Below are 13076 nucleotides of genomic sequence, written 5' to 3'. Positions count from 1 at the left end.
ACTACTGAGATTAACAATGCTTCTATTCTGAAAAAAAAAAAAAAAAAAATCCCCACCGGCAAAAACGTGGCTGATGCGAAAAACAGGGAAGCTTTAAAAATGTGCTGTGCAGATAATAAATACTCCATCTCTTGCCAAGATGTTTGAATTATGACTATTCTCTATTGAAATCAGCAGCAGCATGTCAATGTCGTTTTTTTTCCCCCCTCACCACGACTCTGCTTTGACAGATATTGCTGAATACTCAGTACGTCTGTATTTCATTTTTTTTCTGCAGCCTCATAATGGCATTCCAACAAATTTTGTTGTATGTACTCTAAGTTTGACAAACCGTACTTTTGTGTTGTAATTGTGTGCAATTCAGTGAGATCAATGCAAGATCAGCTGAATTCTGCCATGACTAGAGTCATGCAAGGGTAATGTTTGGTTCATGACCGTGTGGTCAAGTGTCTGTTTTGAACTGATGTAACCAGCATCTGGTTTCAGCTGGTGAAATGCTATGTGATGTCAGGAGCTATGTGATGTCAAGAATCTTTAATCTCTTTATCTGGGCAACAGCCAACCAGATGATTCCATGTCAGTACTGTTACCCACATGTCTAGCTAGGGCTGGGTATCGATTCAGATTTCCATGACATCACAAGGGCTCAGGTAACCAATTACAGCTAGGTTTGGTCATGTGACATTCACAAACTGAGATGTGATTGGTTGTGGTTGGTTGTGATGTCATTTTCAGTGAACAGCAAGTTGCAAAATGTGTTTTTAAAGGTACTAATTGTACATGAAAAATAATGAAAATACCAAATTTTGTTATAGGCAAAATATTAATGTTTGACTGCCAAAAATGGCTAAATAAGTAAAGTATCTCTTTAACTTCAAATACCTTAAATAAAAGTAAATAACTATCTTTTAAACAGAAATAATAAGCACACACAAAATGGAGACGACACAGAACATTACAACCACAAAAATAACCACTTTGTTCAAAACGAATTCCAAAACTCAGCATTATTGTTTGTGTAAAGTCAAAATTTGTAGAAGCTAGGTCAGAGAAATTGTTTGAAATGCCATTAGGATTTCTAAACATGTGAGATACAGACATCCATATTCAAAAATGTCTGCAAACAGATGAAGGATGGATGTCGTGCTGTTTAGCTGGATGAAGAATTGTCATAATTCACATCGCTTTGGAAGCACTTTGGAATTTATGATCTGCAAAACACATTTTTAAAGGAGCTCTCGTTTTTCTTGTTCCAATCCCAAAAGTGATTTGCTTGCCAAATTGTCTTGCCTAAAGGGAATAAAGTAGTCCAAATATTAAAATCCCCTCTCAGTATGACAAAGCGCAGTGGCGTAATCACAATATTAAACATTTTGTTAACTTAATGGACACTCGCAGATGTATTAACACTTACCGTCACTGAAAAGGCACAACTACAATATGGTCCGTGTGATACACGCATCTAATTTTCAAGAAGGCTTTTTTTTTTCCCCACACTGGTTTTCAAATGGTGAAAACCAGACCAGGAGAAGCACAGCATCTTGCGTAGGGGTGTTAAAAAAATCGATTCGGCAATATATCGCGATACTACATCGCGCAATTCTCGAATCGATTCAATAGGCGGCTGAATCGATTTTTAAACTTCCATTTTTAATGGAAAAATATTCAACAAAACATCTTACTTTGGGTTAGGGTTCACACCTTAAGCATGGAAGAATGTTTTATGAACGTAACATTAAGCCTTAATATTTTATTTTAATGCTGTTCAAGCATGAAATAGATTACAACCTGTATAAGACTGAAGTTTCAGATGAATAAATAATACATTTTTATACAAATCTTACACTCTACAAGTTTACTGATTAGCATTTTCCAAATTTGAATGAAAAAAATCGCAACAATCGACTTATAAATTCGTATCGGGATTAATCGGTATCGAATCGAATCGTGACCTGTGAATCGTGATACGAATCGAATCGTCAGGTACTAGACAATTCACACCCCTAATCTTGAGAATAATAAAGAAACAAACCGGCTTTTATGGGACAATATTAACCGTCTTCAAAATGGGAGAAACTGTGCGTGTCCACCACAATTGCACAAATTCTCATCTGAAACATGCACCTGTTGTTCTTTGAGGCACAATGTGGCAATCTTGAAACAATGGAAGAAAAAAGTCATGAATTTGTGTGTCGATGTGACGGGAGGAACTGGGTTCACGAGTTTGAACTGTTTTTGTCATCGCCACCATTTCTACAAAACAAGTTACTGTTGGAACATGCACCTGTTGGTCTTTGAAGGGCCACATGGGGGGAATCTTGAAAAAGTGAGTAGGCTAAAACAATTAAAAAAATAAAAATGACTCTGATTATGCAAACAGAAACAAAACCCTAGCTACATATCTTACTTTGAAAGGAAGAAGTTATGCATTGGCTGTCCTTAAGTGCTCCTAATGTTTGGCTTGCGTTGCAACGTCACAAAAGCAGCGTCAGCAGCATCTCAACACCAAAAATAGACGACTGATGGATGGCTAGAACGCCGGCTGGTAAGCTTCGGCTTTTGTCGCTAGTGTTTTTTTTCCCCCCCTCTCTCCCGGTAGCAGCACGTGTTGTGCAATAATAACGATTTAAAAACAAAGAAAGAAAAGGAAACATACCGCACAGGCGCGCGTCACAAATGTCCGAGGGGGTATTGAGGACAAGAGATAAAAGAGCATAAAAAAAGATGAAACGTTTTTATTTGAAGACTACCCCCCACCACCTCCCACGTACGTTCCCGCAGAGTTATTTCCCCCCCCCCCTCCCCTCATGTTTGACGACATGACGCAGACACTTTTTTTGTGTGCTCTTCCTTATTTTTTGTCAGGCTGGGGGCTGTAAACTGCGACGTCTTTCTTTTTGAGCAGTGGACGAGACCACACGCTGCTCCGGTAAGTTGCATTTTTCATTTCGAAAACGACACTTTGAAACTAAAAGTTGTGACATGAGCTTCGCTTTGGCAGAGTTGTGTCGTTGTTGCTGGTATTAACGTTAGCGTTGGTGATTAATGTGGTTATCCAAGAGTCACAGAAATGACAGTATTATTATTATTATTATTTTAAATTAGCACATGCTAGTTCCCTATGACGCCCTACTTATTTCACGTTGTCTGGCTTTGATATATTGTTACTAGTTATCAGCTGTCGAAAATTAACATTTTGTGTACTTGTAAGTAGACATAACACGGGACAAAGATTGTCTATATTGACGAATTTGTGACATTTCTGGTGAAAATTTAGCAGCTAAACCCTTCCTATATAGTTATTCTCAGAATCCAATTCTTGTCATTTTAAAGTGTCATATTTTCATGTAGGCCAGCTTTGATATTTTGATATGTCAAAAGAAGGAAGTGGACAAAAATAGTCTGCAATTATACACAAGAAAGAGCATTGTTATTAACAATAAATAGCATACACAGCATTAAAAAAAAAAGTTGCCCTCCAATTAAATGAGTAAAGATTTAAGTCAGGGTCAGGGATGTCAAACATATAGCCCGCGGGCCAGAGCAGGCCCGCAAAGGGGTTTAATCCGGCCCGCGAGATGATTTTGTAAAGTAGAAACAGGGTATTGAAATAAAGTCAACCAGTGACGAGCGCAGCTAAAGCAAAACCAATCACCCTTTCATGATGCGTAGATAAAATGGAGACGGAACAAGTAGCTTTGAATGACCATCCGTGCTAATTCAGCAGCCCTCTAAGAAGTCACTTTTTCACTGAAGGGTACTGGCTTGCTGACAGCACAGTAGTTTAAAAAAGCAATAATTTGACAAGTTATTAAAAAGTTTGTGCCTTCTTTTAAGTACCATCTTGTTAAAAACAATTTTTACGCAGCTTAAAAATAAATAAATAAATAAAAAGTAGATGTGATGTTTCAGTTTTGCTCCAAAATGTTTGAACTATGAAATGAGCGTAATTTACGAGCTACAAAGCCATCTGGAGCTCTTGAGCGAATATACAAGCCAAAATGAGCTCAAACATCAAGTTAATCTCATTTAAGGTTTAATGCACAGCAACAAAATTTGATGTGGAAGATCAAGCTCAAGTTTGCTACTTAACTCATTCACTGCCAGTCATTATAGAAAATTTTTACATTTCCAATACTCACGTGATATTACATCCAATAATTATATATAAACCGAATCTACCAAATAACAGAATAGACTCCCTACTTTTTGTCCCGTCCCGTTCTTTTATAATTGACAGCAGAAAAATGTAGGTTTGCCAAAATACAGCCATTTCTCCCATGGACTCTGAAACTCTGTTTATTTCCTATAAAATGGGGCAATGATGTCATCTACCGGTGGTTGGGCATCAGTAAAGTTGTTTCCAAGTTTGATATTTACAGTGGAGCATGCTCAGATTCGCCCCCATTTAGCACCGCTCTAAAAAATACAATTGACAAGTATACTTGTCAAAGGCAGTGAATTTAATTGCTATTTTTTTTCCTTTTTTTTTTTTTTTCTGTTGCAAATGTTGTGAAATAACTGATCCGTAGCACTTGTTAACGCTACTCCATTTACAGTATACCAAATTTGTCATTGTGGAACTTAAAAGGTGAAGCATGGCACACTGCTCATTCTTTTAAAGTGGCCTGTCTTTAAATATATTTGTGATCGGCAGTTGCTACGTCATGCCGTTTATGAAGACATATGGTCAAAGATGTTTTTTTTTTATTTATTTTTTATATATATATATATATATATATATATATATATATATATAAAGAAAAACACAAATCGTTTTGATTTTTGGACCAAGACAGCCAAAGAAAAATGCAAATCATTGTGTTCTTTTTTCCAGCACACTAGAGGTCATTTCAAATCATCAGGAAATAGTGTTGGAGGTTTTAGCAAGAGCCTAATATCTTTTGAGGCCAGCCGAGATGCACATTCAGTTCATACAGGGTTCTTTAGGCGTGCTGAAAAACTGTGACTGAACTCGTAAAAAAAAAAAAAGACAGCAACTCCCTGCTTGCACATCAGATGATTGACCATTGCACATATAAACCAAGTCGCTGCAATGGGAAAACTGTGACCCCCGGTGTTCTTAGTGGGAAGCAATATTTTTTTTTCATGGCACCACATACTGTATTCTATTATTTTTTTTGTTATTATTGAACCACAAATAACATAGTAGCAGGATTGTCAAGGAAGGGACTATTTGCCCTGGCCGCCGTAGCTGTAATAATACAAAGAGAGGAAACGGGCGAGCAATGAAACGAGTTTGCGTGCGCGTGCGTGTGTGTGATTAGGTGGTTGTTGGTCTCGTTCATTGACTGGACTTGCGTATTTCTTTCTCATCCGCATGTGAAATTCTTAACAATGTCGCCTTGAGGTACTAGTTTGATTTGTTCTGTGACCTCACTTGTAACTCAGGATAATTTCTCAATTGAAATGAATGGAAATGCCATTCAAACGTTACAGAATATTTAAAAAAAAAAAAAAAAGTATTCGTTCTTTTCCAGTTGTTATTTTTTTTATGTATTTTTATTTGGAAAAATAACACGATATAATAGTGATATGTAAAAAATAATAATAATATATATTTCTTTTAGCAATTCAATAGATATTGTGCTGCTCCCTCTGGCGTGCACACTTCGGCGGCCACCTGGGGGCAATATATTACAGAACAGAAGCTCATGAATTAGTTCTCTTGATTTTAAGCCTTTTTTTTTTTTTTTTTTTTGCCAAAGATCAAAAATGTTTTTCAACATGACTGTGACACTGATTTTATTCATTGGCCTGTCCATGCCATTTTGTATCATGCGTTAGCATTAAGCTAAGCTGATTTATTTAAATAGATTCTTTAAGGCAAAGTTATGTGTGGTTTTTAAAAAAAAAAATCGCTTTCATTTTTCGTTTGATAGTAAACTCAAGGTGAGAGTGAAACTGAATCGATCGCAACTGGATGGCGCTGTTCGCCTCATCCAAGTAGGCTTCATCAGGTAATGCTGCAAGGCTTGGTCAGGACTGCACCAACCTGGTAACCAAGCGGGCCTTAAAGTGCTCTGAAAAGAATCCTTTGATTGGAGAGACAAACTGACTCAGATTGCTCTGCAATAAGATTTTTTTTTTTTCTTTTTAGAGAAATGCAGTTAACTGATCTCCACCGATACTTTTCAAACCTTCAATTATTTTTGGAGGAATTGCCAAACAAGGGTAGCTGCGGTGCATGCACATGCAGTATTCATTATAAGTGCTCTGGGGGGGGGGGGGGGGGACAATAATGGATTAAAGCAAGAAGCAGCCAATAATTTTTTAATGGCTAGATGTCACGGTCTTATTAAAATGTGTGGTGATTATTGTTTGATGTCAAAGTAAAAGCACGATAGATTTGCCTCCCTCCTGCCTGTCCCGTCATGTAACAAACGCAGAGCATGTAACATGGCAACCTCTCCCACACCACTAACCTAACCCCCCAACGCCAGTGCCCTTATTTGGCTTTTTTTTTTTTTTTTTTTTCTTGCACGGCGCCCATGTTTTCCGTCATCTGCTGCTTTCAAGATGTCTTGTTAAAACAGTGCATGTTTGTTTGTGATGGCATGTTCAGGGGCTTTTGCATACATGATCGAAATCCACAGTTGAGCAAAGAAATCTGCAGAGAGGGAAGTGTGTGTGTGTGTGTGTGTGGGGGGGGGGGGGGTGTGCATGCATGTGTATCCCCCCCTCCTTCCCCTCCCAAACGCTTCCTTGGAAATGCTGACTGAGAGCTCACTGAGTTCATCTCAGGACAAGGAAAGCGCTCTCCCTTCCAATGTGAATCATTTTGGAAAAATGAGCCTCTGGATTGAATTGCCCCAGCAATTTGGCATGTTGCTCCATTCTGCTTTATTGTCTGCTTTGGCTGAATTTGCAGTTCTTCGCGTCCCGCCGGCCAAGAACGCTTGGGGATCCTATACGACGGGAGGCAAGAGAGCCGCTTGTGCGCGTCCAGCCCGGCCTGAAAAAGCAAATCGAACCGATCTCGGCAGATCGCTGCTTCCTGTTTAGCTGGGAATTCCAGAGAAAGAAGCGGGCCATGTTGGCATAACAATTCCGCCCCCACTAGACTTACAAACGTCCACATCCTGCTTCAGGGTCGGAAGAGGTTATTAGCCCTGCTAGGTGATGCTGAAAGGACACACTTTTTATAATGTACCAGACGAGGGCTGGGCGATATGGCCAGAAAAATAAAATCTTATTATTATTTTTTTGCAGTCATTCAGGATGATCTTTAATCTCATAAACCCAACAAACATTTATTTAATGGTCGGGATAGACGGATTATTGGCCTTTTTACAATTCCGAAGGCCAATAAAGTTGGTATCTCAGCTGTGAATGCTTGTGAACGTGGCAAATTTTGAGTTTTCATCAGGATTTGTAAGATGTTCACAGTTTTTACTTGTCACAAAGACGTTTCGAACATATTAAATTTTTCACTTATCTACGAAGATCTTTGATACCGTTTACGAACCCTGACGAAAACCCCAAATTAGCTACATACATTCAAATGCATTTGGCATTCAATGAGATGCAGGGAATTTTTCCATTTATGGATTCATATACATTTGTACTTTATAAAAAAGTAATGCTGACACTCGGAACTCCCTACATTTTTTATAAAAAAAAATAAAAAAATAATCAATTCAAAAATGATATTGAAATTTTGGAAAACTTTATTTACAGTAGAAAACTTTAGGGTACTTTTTAACTTAGCTCAGATGCTGATGATCCTAGAAATTCCATGCAATTTTTGTTAATTTCTTTTTAACAAAGCTGTCAATATTGGTTATCGGCCTCCTTGACTACTAATAATGGGTATCGGCCTTAAAAAAAAAAAACATCGGTCTATCACTATTTAAAGTAGGGATGCATAATAATATCGGTGGCCGATACTTATCAGCAATTATCGACCGATTTGACGTCAAACAGGTAAACCAGATAATAGAGAAATCTGCCGATAATTATCGGCAATTTGATTTCATACAGATAAACCAGATAATAAAGAAATCCAGCAATAATTATAGACATGCCACGTTGGGCCAACTGTTGTGGGAGTGGCTCATATCAATAACATTCAGCCTCATGGTGCTTTACATACATTGAAACATTGTGCAAAGTTTATACAATGTTTTAATGTGTTTATGAGAAAAGTATATTTGTATTCAAGTTAATTTTCCAAACAATTATTGGCTTACTTATCGGTTATCAACATCGGCACTCCGAAATTATTGGTTTATCGGTTTCGGTTGCAAATAGCATTATCGTGCATCCCTAATTTAAAGCTGTCATTTATTTAAAAATCATCCATCCATCCATCCATCCATCCATCCATCCATCCATTTTCTGAGCTGCTTTTCCTCACAAGGGTCGGGGGGGTGCTGGAACAACCATCCCCACTCACAAGCACACCTAGGGACAATGCAGAGCGCCCAATCAACCTGCCAAGCATGTCTTTGGATTGTGGGAGGAGACCGGAGTACCCGGAGAAGACCCACGCAGGCACGGGGAGAACATGCAAACTCCACCCAGGAAGGCCGGAGCCTGGACTCGAGCAAATATTTTCTATTTTCTTTGCTCTTTTTTTTTTTTTTTTTTTTTAAAGTCTGGACAAAATGGTATTTGGCCAGCCTTTTTGTTTTTTCTGCACAGCAACATTTGTTTTTCCTCTCGAATAAAAGGATGTGTGAGGTGAGCGCTCTCAACCGTCACGTAGATTGGAGAACAAAAAGTCTGCAGTGCAGTGAAAAGAAGGGTGGACAAGGACAAAATGGAGGGAGGGAGTTTTAATTTTGTAGCCAGCCCACTTTTAATTCATCTGGCCCCCACCCTTTTTCTTTCCCGTCCTTTCCCTAGACGCAAACAGAGAAAGTGTAGAGGGGGCGTGGCCTGTGTTGAGGTTTGGACTGCGCCGCGTTGGACCGTTGCAGTCGGGCAGCTGGCCGCTCACGACACTCATTTTCATCCGTCCAAACTCGCCTGAATCACGGCGGAGTGGCAATTACAAAGACTGATTGCCTGTCTGTTGTGTTCCTCGCACCGCGATTGTCGGGCGTTTCTCAGCAACTTTGGTTTTGCTCTGTCTTTACAAGAGATGGGCGGGTTATGATTTTCGGAGGTCATTTTTGCAAAGATGTCATGTTTTTCACTCATAGGAATAATTAATTGATGTGACTTTTCAGTGTCATTTAACAAGTGCAAGTTTGCGGATGTTTAATTTTGCAAGAATGGAAAATTTACATGCATGAGAATTGCAATTTAAGCCAAAATATAATTAGCATTGCCTAAGCCCCTCCAATGCCAAACAAGCTGAATCAGCACCACATTGTGCATTTTTCCACAAGAAAACTCCCCTAGAATTTTTTTGGGGCAATTAAATTGAAGAATTAAAAATGAACAAATAAAAGTATTTGTCTTATAATTACATTTTTTATGAGGGACATTTCTCCAAATATGTGCAATATGCGCCCCCGGGGAAATAAATGTAAAATAACATTTATTAAATAGTGTCTTGTAGATTGATCTCATTGGATATTTAATAAACACAATTAATTGTATTGCTTTTTTTTTTTTTTTTTTTAAGATGTGTGTTTCTCCTTAGCCCGACTATACTCAACCTAACACGTTACCACCTCTGAAAGATTGAGAACAGTTCACAGGTAACTTATTTTAATTTTTATCTCGTCTCGCTAAAGCAATAAAAATATCAATAGTTCATCAAAGGTCATAGTTGCCTCAATCACATCCTCCGCAGGCTATGGGAAGACCAAAAGTAAGTTTTCCCGTGTAGTTTTGTGTAAGTGATGGTACTTTTTTTTTTTTTTTTCCCCCTCATTAGCATAAATACCACTTGCCTATATGCTGCATTCGAGGATGGTCGGAAGTTGGTTTTCCGCAGTTCCGACCTGAAAGCGTTTGAGGCGAAAAGTAATTAACCAAAATGGCGGACCAAACTCATTTAACATCCAGCAAACTTACCTGCTCGCAATTTTGCTTCTTTTGTTGTTTTTAATCTTATTTTCATAAGCGTTTCGTACAGTTCAGTAGTACACCGTATAATAGTTTTTATTAGTTTAGTTCTTTAAAAAATGCTTAGTTTTAGTTTAGTTTGTTAGTTTTAGTATTAGTATTAGTTTAAAAAAAAAAGTATTACTTGTGCGCAATATTTAAAAAACACCATGGAAGCAGCGTCATCTGAAGGTGCTTTTCTATTGGCTGCTGCGAGATGACGTCACTTCTGTGTGACATACTTTCAAACGTCATTATTCTGGTTTATATAAAAATAAATCTGCTAAAAATCACATTTAAAATCATCCCCAAAGGCTCATGCATTAAATTAATTACCAAAGACTAAAACGAAGGACATGCTTGCTATAATTATAGTTTAAAATGTAGTTTCAGTTAATTTTCGTTTTTATTTTATTTCGGTAACAATATTGTTTTGTGAATTTTAGTTAGTTTTTTTTAAATTAGTTTTAGTGAACCAAAATAACCTTTTAATGTCACCTGTTTTTCGATACCCTCCCTTCTTACTTTGACCATCTCCAAACATTTTTGTTTTGTTTATTGAGTCAAATGCCATTTTTAGCATATGTCGCTGGCCACTGAAAAATGGACGGCGGGCCGCAAATGGCCCCCAGGCCGTAGTTTGGACGTAGTTTGAACTCGGAAAAGTCCGACTTCCGACCATCCTCGAATGCAGCAATACTTCATGCATTTGCTTATTGTATGCTAAAAATCCACTCCTGTTACTTTCCATCCTGTCACTCAAGTGACTTGAAAAAAAGAAAAAAAAGAAGTTACTTCATTTTGAGAGTTGACAGCACTTTATTCAGTGAAGTGGCCCTTCATTATATTTCATGACTTAACATTTTTTTTTTTTATTGCCTTTTCTTTGTGGATTGATTGGCGGCAAGAAATCGCGAGTTGCCAAATCCGATTCCTTTCCTGATGGATTCATGCATTATCCACCGAGAAATTAATACTTTGTAAATCATTCCCGCATCTGCACATTTCTGCCAACATTTCTTCCCCCCACCAAGAGAGAGACACACACGCACACACCCTGCAAATAGGTTAGGAAGCGTGAGGTCATGCTAACCAGCAAACCCATTGCTTTAACACTACTTAAAAGATTGTAAACACTCGTCCATTTTAGCTTGCGGCAGCTTTACACAAACATATTAACAATGGTCGATCAATATTGTAGCACAATAATGGTAGCTTTGTGGTACTTACAGACTAATTTTACCTGACTGCAGAATAGGGCATCATCACATTGACTTGGAATTATTGAAGCTAACGTTTCTACCTATTGTTTGCTCTAAGATGCCTCAAGAATTTGAAACTTTAACCTGTTGAGCGCTGCCGGTCTTGAGAAAGGAGACGCAGGAGAGAAGGGCGAGCTTTAATTGGCCATTTGTATGTCAGCGGAGCACTCGGAGGTGTGATGTGCGTGTTAAGTGGGAGCTGGTTGGAGTCGGTCTGCCCTGCTTTGTCCACCGCCTTTGGCTTTTGTTCCTGCCCGTAATGAATGGCGGAGGCCTTGGCTCCGGCTGCAGGGTCTCATAGCAACTAGAGGGGCGAGGGAGCGTCGGCGAATGGAGGAAAGGCCAAGCGAGATCATGCGCTCCCTTGCAGAAAGGGCAGACAGACAAACGCACTTTCGGGCAGCTGGGTCGGAGAAAGGCTTCCAACAAACTGTAAATCTGCACTTTGTTTGAAAAAAGTAGTGCGTTCGAGCAAAGTTGAAATAGTTCAGATTTTAAAAGAATGTATTTTATGACTCGGATAAATCCTACTACTAATCATTTTTATTTGCTTCCATGTGTTCCTGCTGAAAACCTTGAAATGTTACAGGCTGTATATTAGGCAGTTTGCCGCCATTTTTAAATTTAGTCTCATTTTTAGTCCAATTTCAGGAACGCGTGTTAGTTTTTATCACAGTAAATCAACATCATCCCATTTTTATTTTGTCAATTTTTAGTCGACCATAAATCTAGCGTTTTAGTCCACGAAAAAACAATTTTATTCGTCTGGTTTTAGTGAACAAAAACTGTCAACGTTTTAGTCATGACAATCATCTTTATCCCCGTATTCTTTTTTTTTTTTTTTTTTTTTTTTTTTTTTTTTTTTTTTTGTCAGCAGATTATATTGAACCTTTTTTGATCCAAAACTATTTCATATAAAATGTTCTAATTTTTTATTTATTTATTTTTTTTTAATTAAAAACAACTGGACACACAATTACAGTATACCAACAAGTGGCTACTATGACTCTATGCTATGAGCTAGTAAGTTAGCCAGCATTCGCAGTCACGTTAACATTTTTGTCTGAACATTGTAGCCATTGGATTCATGTTTCTTTATAACTATAATTGACTTTTTTTTTTTTTTTTTTTTTTTTTTACCTTTCACTGTGAGTCAACCCTCCCATGTGTTTGTGCTGTGTGTCACTTGGCAGTGTCGCAGACGTGACAGATTAGCAGAGACAAGATTTTACAAAATCATATAATCATCATATATTCAAAATCATATAATTTTCATCTCACTTTTGTTCATGAACTAAAATGTCCATAGATTTTAGTCCAGATTTTATTAAGTGAAGGACATATTCGTCTTGTTTTGATTAGTCGACGAAAATGCATACTGATTTAGTCCCAGTTATTATTTATTAATGAGGGTTTTAGCCTAGTCTAGTATTAGTCCGATGAAAAATGTGTGTTGACGAAATTATTTTTTAGTTTTTGTTGACAAAATTAACACTGCACAGTGCACACAGTACAATAGATGTAATAAAAAAATGTAAAAAAAAAATCAAACAATTTCAATATATTTATTATAATTCTCTATTTTCTTTAAAAATGAAATATACTGATATATATACAAAAGCTATTACATGAACTGAAGTGTAATCTCGTTCGAAAAACATCCTTTTTACGAGCTTGTGGGCTGCCGCCACTCAGCCTCCGTGTTTACCAGCCGCAGATGGATTCTTCGGTGGGCGCCGTTCACGATGTGGAACCCAGCTGGCACGTGTTCAACAAGATTCACCTGCCAAT

At 37.9% G+C, this 13076-nt stretch overlaps 1 long non-coding RNA gene across 1 annotated transcript in view; it reads left to right on the top strand.

Moving 5' to 3' along the window:
* The first annotated feature begins 2831 nt into the window (after positions 1-2831).
* LOC144016767 (uncharacterized) overlaps positions 2832-13076 on the top strand; it is a 45814-nt gene continuing 35569 nt past the window's right edge. The window contains exon 1 of the long non-coding RNA XR_013282999.1: positions 2832-2929. This is a non-coding gene — a long non-coding RNA (uncharacterized LOC144016767). The remainder of the gene's footprint in view (positions 2930-13076) is intronic.

Source organism: Festucalex cinctus, chromosome 3, assembly GCF_051991245.1.
Source record: "Festucalex cinctus isolate MCC-2025b chromosome 3, RoL_Fcin_1.0, whole genome shotgun sequence".
In the NCBI taxonomy this organism is placed as follows: domain Eukaryota; kingdom Metazoa; phylum Chordata; class Actinopteri; order Syngnathiformes; family Syngnathidae; genus Festucalex; species Festucalex cinctus.
This window is presented reverse-complemented; position numbering and strand designations above follow the sequence as displayed.